The following is a 13,295-nucleotide window of genomic DNA, read 5'->3' on the forward strand; positions in this document are numbered from 1 at the left end:
TAATTAATTTCAGAGAGCACTTGCCACCTTAATTCCCCACATTTATATTTTTTCTGATTATGTTGACTCAAAAAATATTTTTATTTTGCATTAAATTTTATAAGATTAGCATTGTTTACTATTTTGGTTTGTTTGAACTCTAAATCGTCAAATTTTTTTGACAAATATAATTTCTTTCAAATAATCAAATAGACCTTATTATTAGTTTTATTGCTGTCCCACACAAAATTCATACAGACTTATTCGATCTCATCACACACATTCAGTGACAGTCTTATAGTTTACATGAAATAAAAATGAATAGTTGCTAAAATTGATTGGGCCAAAGTGATCCTGCTCGCAAGAGAAAAGTTTTACATTTTTCAAGTACTAAACCGAAATGTCATTTTATCAAAGATAATTTGAAAATCTTCTTTTCTAATATGATTATGTAGCGAAAGGATTCCAAAGTATTTGTCCAAATTGGATGCCAGCCTCATCTCCAAAATTCTACTCGACTCTAGCGTCTTTGCCAAACATAAGTTGTCAGAAAAAAAGATACTTGATTTCTCATAACTTGCCTTCTGAATGGGAAAGCTTGCTGTAACCTTACAATACCAGTTACTAAAACAAAATAAAAATAGCCACCTAGAAAAAAGATACTTTATTTATTGGTGTTGCAGGAGAAAATGCTTTCGAAGGACGTAACAAGTTATACCTTCACCAAGACCATCTGAAAAGTATTAGTTCCTCCAAGAGTGGAACTGCTTGTTTGGTTTACCTTAGTAGGCAGGCTAAATACAAAAGAGGGATTGTGTCGGTTTGGGATGGCTAATAATGAGGATAATATGTGTGTACTATGTAATAAGGATGTAGAATATGTCCATCATTTATTTCTTGTATGTGAATTTACTTGGCAGGTGTGGTGCATTTGGTTATCTTTTCTTGACAGGTGGTGGTCCGTCCCGGGTACTTTGAAGGACCATTTTTAAAGCTGGATAGGTGCGACTTGTAGAAAGGAGGAGCGCAACAAATGGTATATATCTTTCTTTGTGATAGTCTGAAACGCCTGGATCGAAAGAAATCGGAGGATATTTTAGAATAGAGGTAATGACCAAATCAGTACCCGAAAGATTCAAATGCTGACATTTTGGTACCTGACTGTTGTTATTGACAAAATGGTACTTGAATGTTTTAAAAATTTGCCAAGCGTGTCCTCGTGCTTGCCGGACCATGGCTCCGACGAGTAAGATGCTTACGTGTTCACCGGTTTTTGCTGACAAGAGAAGTTTATTTTGAGTTGGAATTTGTAATTAAAAATATTATTCCAAACCCTAATCCCTCCCCCTCCCTCATCGTAGCCCCCTTTCCCTTCCCTTTTCCCTCCCCATCGCAGCCCCCTTCCCTCTCCCTCCCTCTCATATCATCTCATCTCATCTCATCTCATTTCTGCAATATAAAAGAACAACAATCTAATATCTCAAAATTTCATCCTTTCAACGCAACTACAAACCAAAACTTTCAATTCTCTCTCTCAGATCGAAGAAGAACAGAACGAGAATCTGAGAAGAAGAAGAAGGAATAATGGATCTAGCACTAGAGGAGCTACAATTCCTGAACATCCCAGAAATCTGTTACCTTTTCTTCCTCTTCGCCTTCTCTCTCCTCTCCACCGCCGCCGCCGTCTTTACCGTCGCTTCCCTCTACACCAACAAAGCTGTCTCCTTTTCCTCCACCATCTCTACAATCCCCAAAATCTTCAAGCGTTTGTTCATCACTTACCTTTGGGTCACGCTTTTGATGTTCATCTATAACTTTGTCTTCGTGATTTTCTTGGTTTTGCTTATTATAGCAATTGATACACAGAACTCGTTTCTGCAGTTTTTCACGGTTATTGTGGGTGTGTTGGTCATTGTGAATTTGGTGGGATTGTTGGTGCAGAATGTTTTTTACTGTTTGCAAGAGTTACCATCACCAAGGGATTGATAAGAGTGCTTTACATGATCATCTTGGTAAGAAATGTTGGGAGTTTGTAGGTGAATTTTTTTTCTTCTTTTTTAATGTAATTGATGGAATAGTATAATACATTTGGAAAGAAACACAAATGGTATTGGTAGATTGTAATTTGAATTATGATATTGTGTTCTATTGAGCATGCTTCTATCTGTGCCTTTATATGATCTGCGATGGGAGGGAGAGGGAAGGAGGCAGTGATGGAGAGGGAAAGGGAAGGGAGGAGTGTGTTGGGGGGTTGCGATGGGGATGGAGTGGGAGGGGAGGGGGGCTACGTTGGGTAGGGGAGGGCTGCGATGGAGAGGGAGATGGAGGGGGAGTCTGCGTTGGGAGGGAGGGCTTAGGGTTTGGGGGGTGGTTTGCCATATTACCAAAATACAGTGGCCATGTCAGCATTGTGTTTGCTGGAGATTTGTTCCAGCGAGCTCGGGGACACGCTTGTCAAATTTTAAAATTTTTTAGGGACTATTTTGTCAATAACAAAAGTCATGTACCATTTTGTCAGCGCCAGAATCTTTCGGGTACCGATTTGGTATTTACCTCTTTAGAATAAAGGCAAAGTGGTAGAAGAAACTGTTAACTTGTCTCGTATTAGTTATCAGGAGTAAAGGAGGGAGGACCCCTTTTGTTGTTGATGGCAGTGCCAAGCGAAGATGACAAGGGGATTTGTTTTGCTCGACAAGTTGTTAGGTGGCTATTTTTATTTTGGTTTCTTTTTGTTTCTTTGTTCCTTGCTCCACTCGTGTGTTGAGCTCCTTTAATTAAAAAAAAAAGAGTTAATTGAAGGTTTTACATTGCATTTAGAATTGTCCAAAAGCTCAACTAGTTTGGAAAGCTTTGGAAGTTTTCTGTCAGCCTCTAGATTTGATGAATTGGTTCTTGTTTCATAGCAAAGAGTGCTCATTTAGATTCTTTTCTGGTCTCTGATGGATTTGGCGATCAAGGAATAATGCGATCTTTAATCCCCTCGAGCCTTGGCCTCTGAATAAAGTAACTTGTATGGCTTTAGCCTCAGAAAAGAAATTTTGGAATGTTTTTGAGTTGCAACGAGTGTCGATCTCTACTATCATTAGTGGCTCTTAGATCCCCCATTTGGTGGGTACCTTTAAGATTAATTGTGATGCTAATTATCTTGACACTAATAATTATGTTGATTTTGCTTGTGTTAGCAGAGATTGGAATGAAAGTTAACAAAGAGATTGTTTGGAAACAATTGAGAGTAATAATATTCTGCAAGAGGAGAGTTGTTTGTTATTTGGAGAGGATTTCTTCTAGTTTGAGACTTGGGGTAAAGAGATATTATTTGTGAGAACAGAATGTCTAAAGACCTTTACTCTTGTCAATAATTCTCAGGTTAGTTCTGGATTTGTTGATCCTTTAGTGCCGAAAATTCGAGACATCATGACTTAAAAATGTTATGTAAATCTCCAGTTAATCTTAATAGATGCAAATACAGTAGTGGACATCATAACAAAGACGATGATGAAGACTCATACTCATCAAGTAAAGCTTTTATTGCCTTAAAAAAATTTTGAGAATAATATTTAACGAAATTGTCTTACTAATTGAATTGTTCTTTATGTTTTTTTTTGTTAATTATTTTCAGCTACTAAAAAAAATCTAACTTTACATTTATTAAAGAAATTTAGTAACTTATCCTCTTTTTCCAAAAAAAAAAAAAAGCAAAAACATAATCGAGTATATAATGTCAGTTTTTTAAAATATAAATTCAAAATTTATATTATAATTGATTTTTTTATTGTTTATTCAAATTTAACCTCTTTCGAAATGGTGCTTTCTTATGCATTAATTGAGTAGTAATACTATGTTAAATCATGCAAAGCTATCTAATTCATTGTTCTCTTGTAATAACTATCCGAGTACTAGAGATAATCAATATCTAATATTCTACTGAATCGAACATTTCTAATAAATCCCATTGTACATATTGTACATATACTCCATTTCCTATATTTCCTCATTTAAATTAGTTTAACCTAATCTGACGTGAAGCCTGGTGCACAAATTGTGAATCACACTTTTCACAACTCGTACCACTAACCAGCAAGTGCACTGGGTCGTCCAAGTAATACCTTACGTGAGTAAGGGTCGAATCCCACGGAGATTGTTGGTATGAAGCAAGCTATGGTCACCTTGTAAATCTCAGTTAGGCAGATATAAAGTGATAATGGTGTTTTCGAATATTATATAATAAAATAGGGATAGAGATACTTATGTAATTCATTGGTAGGAATTTCAGATAAGCGAATGGAGATGCTTTTCGTTCCTCTGAACCTCTGCTTTCCTGCTATCTTCATCCAGTCAGTCTTACTCCTTTCCATGGCTGGCTTTATGCAAGGGCATCACCGTTGTCAGTGGCTACATCCCCTCCTCTCAGTGAATAATATGCTCACGCACCCTGTCACGGCACGGCTATTCATCTGTCGGTTCCCGATCATGCTGGAATAGGATTCACCCTCCTTTTGCGTCTGTCACTAACGCCCAGCACTCGCGAGTTTGAAGCTCGTCACAGTCATTCAATCATTGAATCCTACTCAGAATACCACAGACAAGGTTTAGACCTTCCGGATTCTCTTGAATGCCGCCATCATTCTAGCTTACGCCACGAAGATTCTGGTTAGGAGATCTAAGAGATACTCATTCTAGCTTAATTCATGTAGAACAGAAGTGTTTGTCAGGCACGCGTTCATAGGGGAGAATGGTGATGAGCGTCACACATAATCATCACCTTCATTACGTTCTTGGGTGCGAATGGATATCTTAGAAGCGAAATAAGAAGAATTGAATAGAAAACAGTAGTACTTTGCATTAATCTTTGAGGAACAGCAGAGCTCCACACCTTAATCTATGGAGTGTAGAAACTCTACCGTTAAAAATACACAAGTGAAGGTCCAGGCATGGCCGAGATGGCCAGCCCCCTAAAACGTGATCAAAGGATCATAAGGTAATCCAAAGATTGTCAAAAAGACTAGTAAAAGGTCCTATTTATAATAAACTAGTCACTAGGGTTTACATGAGTAAGTAATTGATGCATAAATCCACTTCCGGGGCCCACTTGGTGTGTGTTTGGGCTGAGCTTAAGTGTTCCACGTGCAGAGGCCATTTGTGGAGTTGAACGCCAGTTTCTGTGCCAGTTTGGGCGTTCAACTCTGGTTTTGGATCCTTTTCTGGCGCTGGACGCCAGATTTGGGCAGAAGGCTGGCGTTGAACGCCAGTTTACGTCATCAATTATTGGCCAAAGTATGGACTATTATATATTTCTGGAAAGCCCTGGATGTCTACTTTCCAACGCAATTAAAAGCGCGCCATTTAGAGTTTTGTAGCTCCAGAAAATCCACTTTGAGTGTAGGGAGGTCAGAATCCAACAGCATCAGCAGTCCTTTTTCAACCTCTGAATCTGATTTCTGCTCAAGTCCCTCAATTTCAGCCAGAAAATACCTGAAATCACAGAAAAACACACAAACTCATAGTAAAGTCCAGAAATGTGAATTTAACATAAAAACTAAGGAAAACATCCCTAAAAGTAACTAGATCCTACTAAAAACATGCTAAAAACAATGTCAAAAAGCGTATAAATTATCCGCTCATCACAACACCAAACTTAAATTGTTGCTTGTCCCCAAGCAACTGAAAATCAAATAAGATAAAAAGAAGAGAATATACTATAAATTCCAAACTATCAATGAAACAGAGCTTCAATCAAATGAGCGGCACTTATAGCTTTTTGCCTCTTGAATAGTTTTGGCATCTTACTCTATCCCTTGAGGTTCAGAATGATTGGCATCTATAGGAACTTCAGATTTCGAATAGTGTTATTGACTCTCCTAGTTCAGTATGATGATTCTTGAACACAGCTTCTTTATGAGTCTTGGCCGTGGCCCTAAGCACTTTGTTTTCCAGTATTACCACCGGATACATAAATGCCACAGACACATAATTGGGTGAACCTTTTCAGATTGTGACTCAGCTTTGCTAAAGTCCCTAATTAGAGGTGTCCAGGGTTCTTAAGCACACTCTTCTTTTGCTTTGGACCTTGACTTTAACCGCTCAGTCTCAAGTTTTCACTTGACACCTACACGCCACAAGCACATGGTTAGGGACAGCTTGGTTTAGCCGCTTAGACCAGGATTTTATTCCTTTAGGCCCTCCTATCCACTGATGCTCAAAGCCTTGGGATCCTTTTTATTTGCCCTTGCCTTTTGGTTTTAAGGGTTATTGGCTTTTTCTGCTTGCTTTTTCTTTTTCTTTCAATTTTTTTTTCATTTTTTTTCTGCAAGCTTTGTTCTTTGCTGCTTTTTCTTGCTTCAAGAATCATTTTTATGATTTTTCAGATTATCAAATAACATGTCTCCTAGTCATCATTCTTTCAAGAGCCAACATATTTAACATTCTTAAACAACAACTTCAAAAGACATATGCACTGTTCAAGCATACATTCAGAAAACAAGAAGCATTGTCACCACATCAATATAATTAAGCTAAGTTCGAGGATAAATTCGAAACTCATGTACTTCTTGTTCTTTTGAATTAAAACATTTTTCATTTAAGAGAGGTGATGGATTCATAGGACATTCATATCTTTAAGACAAAGTTACTAACTACTAATGATCATGTAATGAAGGCACAAACATAGATAAGCACATAACATAGAAAACGAAAAACAGAGAAAGCAAGAACAAGGAATGAATCCACCTTAATGATGGTGGCGTTTCCTTCTTGAGGAACCAATGATGTCCTTGAGCTCTTCTATGTATCTTCCTTGTCTTTGTTGCTCCTCCCTCATTGCTTTTTGATCTTCTCTTATTTCATGAAGCATGATGGAGTGCTCTTGATGTTCCACCCTTAGTTGTCCCATATTGGAACTCAATTCTTCTAGGGAGGTGTTGATGTGCTCCCAATAGTTTTGTGGAAGAAAGTGCATTTGAGGCATTTCCGGAATCTCATGGTGATGAGCTTCTTGCGCCTCTTGAGCTCCATGACTGGGCTCTCTTGCTTGCTCCATCTTTTTCTTAGTGATGGGCTTTTCCTCTTTAATGAGGATATCTCCCTCTATGTCAATCCCAGCTGAATTGCATAGGTGGCAAATGAGGTGAGGAAAGGCTAACCTTGCCATGGTGGAGGACTTGTCAGCCACCTTGTAGAGTTCTTGAGGTATAATCTCATGAACTTCCACCTCTTCTCCAATCATGATGCTATGGATCATGATGGCCCGGTCTATAGTAACTTCAGACCGGTTGCTAGTAGGAATGATTGAGCATTGAATAAACTCCAACCATCCTCTAGCTATAGGCTTGAGGTCCAATCTTCTTAGTTGAACCGGCTTGCCTTTGGAGTCAATCTTCCATTGAGCTCCTTCTACACATATGTCCATAAGGACTTGGTCCAACCTTTGATCAAAGTTGACTCTCCTTGTGTAGGGGCGTGCGTTCTCTTCCATGTATGGCAAGTTGAACGCCAACCTCACATTCTCCGGACTAAAATCTAAGTATTTCCCCCGAACCATTGTAACATAGTTCTTTGGATCCGGGTTCTTACTTTGATCATGGTTCTTGGTGATCCATGCATTGGCATAGAACTCTTGAACCATTAGGATGCCGACTTGTTGGATGGGATTTGTTAGAACTTCCCAACCTCTTCTTTGAATTTCATGTCGGATCTCCGGATACTCATTTCTTTTGAGTTTAAAAGGGACCTCAGGGATCACCTTTTTCTTGGCCACAACATCATAGAAGTGGTCTTGATGGGCTTTGGAGATGAACCTTTCCATCTTCCATGACTCGGATGTGGAAGCTTTTATCTTCCCTTTCCCTCTTCTAGAGGATTCTCCGGTCTTAGGTGCCATCAATGGTAATGGAAAAACAAAAAGCTTATGCTTTTACCACACCAAACTTAGAATATTGCTCGCCCTCGAGCAATAAACAAAAGAGTAGAAGAAGAAGAAGAAGAAATATGGAGAGGGAGAGGGAGATGTGTTTCGGCCAAGAAGGGTGTAGAGGGGTGTGTTGTGTGAATTTGATGAAGAATGGAGGGCTTTATATAGGGAAGGGAGGGGGGTATTGGTTCGGCCATTTGGGTGGGTTTGGGTGGGAAATTGGGTTTGAATTTTGAAGGTAGGTGGAGTTTATGAGGTAGGTTTATGGGGAAGAGGAGATGGATGTGAGTGGTGAAGGTTTAGTGGGGAAGAGAGATTGAGGTGATTGGTGAGGGGTTTTTAGGGAAGAGTGTTTGTGGGGTTGTGTGAAAGAGAGTGGTGAGAAGAAGTGAGTGGAGGTAGGTGGGGATCCTGTGGGGTCCATAGATCCTGAGTGGATCCTGTGGGGTCCACAGATCCTGAGTGGATCCTGCGGGGTTCACAGATCCTGAGTGGATCCTGTGGGGTCCACAGATCCTGAGGTGTTCAAGGAATTACATCCCTGCACCCATTAAGCATGTAAAAATGCCTTTGTATCCAACTCTGGGCGTTCAGCACCAGGTTGGTGGCCATTTTGGGCGTTCAACGCCCATCTGTGTGCCATTTCTGGCGTTGAGCGCCAGAACCATGCCTGTTCTGGCGTTCAACGCCCAGAAGCTGCCCATTTTGCGCGTTCAGCGCCAGAACCATGCTCTGTTCTGGCGCTGAACGCCAGACAGATGCTCCTCCAGGGTGTGATTTTTCTTCTGCTGTTTTTGATTCCGTTTTCAATTTTTCTATTTATTTTGTGACTCCACATGATCATGAACCTAAGAAAACATGAAAAATAAGAATTAGATAAACATTGGGTTGCCTCCCAACAAGCGCTTCTTTAATGTCAATAGCTTGACAGTGGGCTCTCATGGAGCCTCACAGATGTGCAGAGCTTTGTTGAGACTCTCCAACACCAAACTTAGAGTTTGGTTGTGGCCTCCCAACACCAAACTTAGAGTTTGACTGTGGGGGCTCTGGTTGACTCTGCTTGGAGAGAAGCTTTTCCTGCTTCCTCCCCATGGTTGCAGAGGGAGATCCTTGAGTTTTGAATACAAGGGAGTTCTCATTCCATTGAAGGACTATTTCACCTCTGTCAACATCAATCACAGCTCTTGCTGTGGCCAGGAAAGGTCTTCCTAGGATGATGGATTCATCCTCTTCCTTTCCAGTATCCAGGACTATGAAATCAGTAGGTATGTAAAGGCCTTCAACCTTTACTAATACATCTTCTACTTGTCCATAAGCCTGTCTTCTTGAGCTGTCTGCCATCTCTAGTGAGATTTTAGCAGCTTGCACCCCATAGATTCCCAGTTTCTCTATTACAGAGAGGGGCATGAGGTTTATTCCTGAACCAAGGTCACACAGAGCCTTAAAGATCATGGTGCCTATGGTACAGGGTATTATGAACTTTCCAGGATCCTGTCTCTTCTGAGGCAATGTCAGTTGATCCAGATCACTTAGTTCATTGATGAACAAGGGAGGTTCAACTTCCCAAGCATCAATGCCAAATAATTGGCATTCAGCTTCATGATTGCACCAAGAAACTTGGCAGTTTGCTCTTCAGTGACATCCTCATTCTCTTCAGAAGAGGAATACTCATCAGAGCTCATGAAGGGCATAAGGAGGTTCAATGGGATCTCTATAGTCTCTAGATGAGCCTCAGAATCCTTTGATTCCCCAGAGGGAAGCTCCTTATTGATCACTGGACGTCCCAGGAGGTCTTCCTCCTTGGGATTCACGTCCTCTCCTTTCCTCACAGGTTCGGCCATGGCACTTATGTCAATGGCCTTGCACTCTCCTTTTGGGTTCTCTTCTGTATTGCTTGGGAGAGTACTAGGAGGGATTTCAGTGATCCTTTTACTCAGCTGGCCCACTTGTGCTTCCAGATTTCTAATGGAAGACCTTGTTTCATTCATGAAACTTACAGTGGCCTTAGATAGATCAGAGACTAGATTTGCTAAATTAGAAGCATTTTGTTCAGAGTTCTCTGTCTGTTGCTGAGTTGATGATGGAAAAGGCTTGCTATTGCTAAACCTGTTTCTTCCACCATTATTAAAGCCTTGTTGGGGGTTTTGATCCTTCCATGAGAAATTTGGATGATTTCTCCATGTTGAGTTATAGGTGTTTCCATAAGGTTCACCTAAGTAATTTACCTTTGCTATTGCAGGGTTCTCAGGATCATAGGCTTCTTCTTCAGAAGATGCCTCTTGAGTACTGTTGGATGCAGCTTGCATTCCATGCAGACTCTGAGAGATCATATTGACTTGCTGAGTCAATATTTTATTCTGAGCCAATATGGCATTCAGAGTATCAACCTCAAGAACTCCCTTCTTCATAGGCGTCCCATTACTCACAGGATTCCTTTCAGAAGTGTACATGAACTGGTTATTAGCAACCATGTTAATGAGTTCTTGAGCTTCTGCAGGCGTTTTCTTTAGGTGAATGGATCCACCTGCAGAAGTGTCCAGTGACATCTTTGATAGCTCAGATAAACCATCATAGAATATATCCAGGATGGTCCATTCTGAAAGCATGTCAGAAGGACACTTTTTAGTCAACTGTTTGTATCTTTCCCAAGCTTCATAGAGGGATTCACCTTCTTTCTGTCTGAAGGTTTGAACATCAGCTCTAAGCTTGCTCAGCTTTTGAGGAGGAAAGTACTTGGCTAAGAAAGCCGTGACCAGCTTATCCCAAGAGTTCAGGCTGTCTTTGGGTTGAGAATCCAACCATAATCTAGCTCTGTCTCTTACAGCAAAAGGGAAAAGCATGAGCCTGTAGACTTCAGGATCTACTCCATTAGTCTTAACAGTATCACATATCTGCAAGAATTCAGTTAAGAACTGAAAAGGATCTTCAGATGGAAGTCCATGAAACTTGCAGTTTTGCTGCATCAGAGAAACTAATTGAGGTTTCAGCTCAAAGTTGTTTGCTCCAATGGCAGGAATGGAGATGCTTCTTCCATGTAAATTGGAATTAGGTGCAGTGAAGTCACCAAGCATCTTCCTTATATTATTATTATTTTCGGCTGCCATCTCCTTTTCCTGTTCGAAAATTTCTGAAAGGTTATCTCTGGATTGTTGTATTTTAGCTTCTCTTAATTTTTTCTTCAGAGTCCTTTCAGGTTCTGGATCTGCTTTAACAAGAATGTTTTTGTCCTTGCTCCTGCTCATATGACAAAGAAGATGGCACAGAAAAAATAGTAATAATAATATGGATCCTTTACACCACGGTATAGGGATCCTTGTGTTAGTAGAAGAAAAGAAGGGAAGAAAATCTGAACTCAGAGAGAGAGGGGGTTCGGATTTTTGGAGAGTTGAAGGAAAGATGTTAGTATATCAATAAACAAATAGAAGAAGATGAGAGGGGGAAGTGAATATTCGAAAACAATTTTTGAAAAAGAGTTAGTGATTTTTGAAAATAGTTTTTGAAAAAGGTTAGTATTTTTTTCGAAATTTTTTTTTATATAAAAAATAAAAATAATTAGTTAATAAAAAAGAAATTTTTGAAAAAGAGGGAAGATATTTTCGAAAATTAGAGAGAGAGAGTTAGTTAGGTAGTTTTGAAAAAGTTAAGAAACAAACAAAAAGTTAGTTAGTTAGTTGAAACAAATTTTTGAAAAGATAAGAAGTTAGGAAGTTAGAGAAGATATTTTGAAATCAAATTTTGAAAAAGATAAGATAAGAAGATATTTTTTTTGAAAAGATATGATAGAAATTAGTTTTGAAAAAGATTTGATTTTTAAAATCACAATTAATGACTTGATTCATAAGAAATCACAAGATATGATTCTAGAATTTAAAGTTTGAATCTTTCTTAACAAGCAAGTAACAAACTTCAAATTTTTGAATCAAAACATTAATTGATTATGTTATTTTCGAAAATTTGATATAAAAATAAGAAAAAGATTTTTGAAAAATATTTTTTTAATTTTCGAAAATAACTAAGAATTTTGAAAAAGATTTGATTTTTGAAAAAGATTTTGAAAAAGATAAGATTTTCAAATTGAAAATTTGATTTGACTCATAAGGAACAACTTTGATTTTTAAAAATTTTTGAAAAAGTCAACTCAATTTTCGAATTTGATGAGAGAAAAAGGGAAAGATATATTTTTTTTTTTGAATTTTTATGATGAGAGAGAAAAACAAGAAAAATGATGCAATGCATGAAATTTTTAGATCAAAACAATGAATGCATGCAAGAATGCTATGAATGTCAAGATGAACACCAAGAACACTATGAATGTCATGATGAACATCAAGAACATATTTTTGAAAAATTTTTAATGCAAAGAAAACATGCAAGACACCAAACTTAGAATTCTTTAATGCTTAGACACTAAGAATTCAAGAATGCATATGATAAACATGAAAAGAAACAAAACAAAAAATCATCAAGATCAAACAAGAAGACTTACCAAGAACAACTTGAAGATCATGAAGAACATTATGAATGCATGATATTTTCGAAAAAATGCAAGATGCATATGCAAGTGACACCAAACTTATGATATGACTCAAGACTCAAACAAGAAACACAAAAATATTTTTGATTTTTATGATTTTCTAATTTTTTTGGATTTTTATTTTATGTTTTTCGAAAAATAATTTTGAAAAAGAAAATAAGGATTCCAAAATTTTTAATATGAATTCCAGGAATCTTATGCTCTAAAGCTCCAATCAAAGGGTCAGGCATGGCTTAATAGCCAGCCAAGCTTTAGTATGTAACTCAGACATGACACGCCTGACATTCCTTACATTCAACAGCCAATTGGCTAAGAAAGATAAAGAAGCTCTTTTCTTGAGTATAAGAATTAAGACATGGCTTTACAGCCAGCCAGGCTTCAACATGCTCCATGAAACACTAGAATTCATTCTTAAAAAGTCTGAAAGGAAAATATATTTTTGAAAACATTTTTATTTTTAAAATTTTTTTTTTCGAAAACAAAGGAAGAATTTTTGAAAGATTTTTGAAAAATTTTTTGAAAACAAGACAAAAAGAAAATTACCTAATCTGAGCAACAAGATGAACCGTCAGTTGTCCAAACTCGAACAATCCCCGGCAACGGCGCCAAAAACTTGGTGCACAAATTGTGAATCACACTTTTCACAACTCGTACCACTAACCAGCAAGTGCACTGGGTCGTCCAAGTAATACCTTACGTGAGTAAGGGTCGAATCCCACGGAGATTGTTGGTATGAAGCAAGCTATGGTCACCTTGTAAATCTCAGTTAGGCAGATATAAAGTGATAATGGTGTTTTCGAATATTATATAATAAAATAGGGATAGAGATACTTATGTAATTCATTGGTAGGAATTTCAGATAAGCGAATGGAGATG

At 38.2% G+C, this 13,295-nt stretch overlaps 1 non-coding gene and 1 pseudogene across 1 annotated transcript; both read left to right on the top strand.

The window, feature by feature from the left end:
- Positions 1 to 1,563: 1,563 nt before the first annotated feature.
- Positions 1,564 to 2,195, top strand: LOC140181499 (uncharacterized; annotated as a pseudogene).
- Positions 2,196 to 10,485: 8,290 nt separating this feature from the next.
- LOC112773835 (small nucleolar RNA R71) lies at positions 10,486 to 10,593 on the top strand. The gene has a single exon (XR_003188362.1). It is a non-coding gene; the product is annotated as a small nucleolar RNA R71 (small nucleolar RNA).
- The last annotated feature ends 2,702 nt before the right edge of the window (positions 10,594 to 13,295 follow it).

This window comes from Arachis hypogaea, chromosome 18 (genome assembly GCF_003086295.3).
Source record: "Arachis hypogaea cultivar Tifrunner chromosome 18, arahy.Tifrunner.gnm2.J5K5, whole genome shotgun sequence".
Classification (NCBI taxonomy): Eukaryota; Viridiplantae; Streptophyta; class Magnoliopsida; order Fabales; family Fabaceae; genus Arachis; species Arachis hypogaea.